The sequence below is a fragment of the Phaethon lepturus genome, unplaced genomic scaffold (assembly GCF_000687285.1).
Source record: "Phaethon lepturus isolate BGI_N335 unplaced genomic scaffold, ASM68728v1 scaffold4143, whole genome shotgun sequence".
NCBI lineage: Eukaryota > Metazoa > Chordata > Aves > Phaethontiformes > Phaethontidae > Phaethon > Phaethon lepturus.
Genome location: NW_010529556.1, coordinates 57,882 through 60,133, shown reverse-complemented (window position 1 = coordinate 60,133; position 2,252 = coordinate 57,882).

Genomic DNA, 2,252 nt, shown 5'->3' with positions numbered 1-2,252 from the left:
TCCTTTAGCTGGCAGTAACGGCAGGAGCTGCTTCTGGAAGGGTTTTCTCTTGTTACCGAGGGACGTGTATATGGGGGCAATGTGGGAGTTGTTTGGGGTCAGCAGTAAACGAAGAGGCCAAGCGCTGCGTTTCTGGAACTGTAGAAGTTTTAGCCAAAAATGGAATTAAAAAGTGTTTTAAAAAAAAAAAAAGCCAACCTTATTTTCATGTGGAGGTTGCAATGGGAAGTTTGATACTCTGAGTTAGTATCTTTGCTGTGTGGGGCTCCGGCTGACGATTAGGCATCATTTATGGAGCGGGATCTAACTGGGGAGGCATTGGAGTGAAAGCTGTCCTGACCGTAACTGCGACTCGGGGGGGGAACTTCTGCGTTTAGCAGATAAGCCAAATAACAGTTGGTACCTGAGGGGAGCCTCGGGCCATCTGGGGCTGTTGGGAACTTTATTCACCTTTGAAATAAAGAGCAGAAAAGCAAAAATAAAACAGTTTTAAGTTGCTGAAGAAATGTGTGTGCTAGTTTATGATGTAATTTCTGTGAGGGTTTCTTCTGATTTTTTTAAATATTCCAGTAATGCCTGTTATCTCACAGAACTTTTCTTAATGTAACTTCTTTTATATAACTTCTTTGAGAAACTTTTTTTTTTTTCAATGGCTACAAGGCTATTACTGAGTTATAAAGTGCTTTTTGCTAGAAATGCTTGCTTTCCCTTACCGAGGGCTACAAAAGGATTTGGCAGTAGGTTTAGGAGCAGAGCTGTGCCTGCCCATCCCACATCCAGAGGGCTGGAGTTCAGCTGCAGCCACCGCTCTGGGTCTGGATGCATTAGTGTGCCTTTTCTCAACAGGAGAGGTTTTAGGTGAGGGGTGTTTTGGGGGTATCAAATGACCAGAAACTGTCATCAGCTATGGCTGGTTTTTAAAAAGCAAACTAAATGTTAAAATTCCTACCGATCTTAGAAGCCAAATGTCTTAGAGCATTAACTTTTAAAGCAATAACAGATACCAAGAAAAGGACACAAAAGAGGTGGGGAAACCCCTTTGCTTATCCAATGAACTACTCCTTTTTGTACTTGAATTTACTTCAGTAAAACATCACCTTTAGCACCTTAACAATGTCTTTCTCAGGGCATGCACCTTGCTTACGGTAAGAAATACAAATTGAAAAGAAGTTTCACACCTGAAGCATAACTTTTGTTAAAACACCTTTCCAGCTTTCATCTAGAACAATGCCCATATTTCTTGGGGAAATTCAGAAGGTCCCTAATTCAGCTGCAGGTAAAAATGCTGCATTTGCTTTGCTTTACTCTTTTGGGGGAATTTAAATAACAGCACAGTGACATGCCCTGTGGAGGGCATTCTACTGCTGCTCTGCCCAGTGTGTCCAGCCCTCAAAGAAAGCCGAAAAAGAAACCTCAAACCTCCAGCATCCATGGGGCGGGGGGGAGAGGGAGCTGTTAGTGTCAGTAGTTTACATCGTCAGCCTGTTCTTTTTGTCCTAAACCAATTTTTCATCATTCCTCCGTGCACCTCCAGCTTTTTCTGTAGCAGAAGGAAAACAGCCCAAAAACCTGTAGGCTGTTGAATTACACAGCAGCAATGGTAGTGGATTGATTTCCCTCGGATGCTGTGGGATAACGGCATCCATCGCCGCCACTCTCCTCCTGCAGTACAGGAAATCAAATCCGTACGTGCTTTTTAATAAATGCTTGTGTCTTTTTATATATATATATGCCTGTGTGTGTCTTAAGTCTGGAAGTCTGTGGCCCTGCTAGTTTTACAGTAGCCGAGACCTGAGATGCGTGTCCTGCTCCTAAATTTTAATAGCCGGAGTACACATACTCCTTGGAGGAGAGCTGGGTCCGCTTCAAGTGCGATGAACAGAGCGTCATCTTGATCTGAAAATGGAAGTCACTTCCAACAGCAGCACGCCCACGTTCTTGCTCATGAATGCAACTAGGCAGATGATGGCTTCCTCGTGTTCAATGGTGTTTTTGACTTTACTTCATGGGTTTGATTTTGTTTGCCAGAACCGACGTGCTGTGGCATGGGCGGTTCCCGCAGCAGCTCTGGAGCTGGTGATTTAAAGGGCGCAGGAAGCAGCTCCGACAGCCTTTCCCAGCACTTGCATAAACACAGAGGCTTTTTTTAAATTCCTCTATCGGTATAAATCATCACCGGCTTCCATGGGTCCATGTGAGCTGGCACGAGGAGGCAATTTGGCACTGCGCTTTTTTGGGCTGGATCCTGCAAA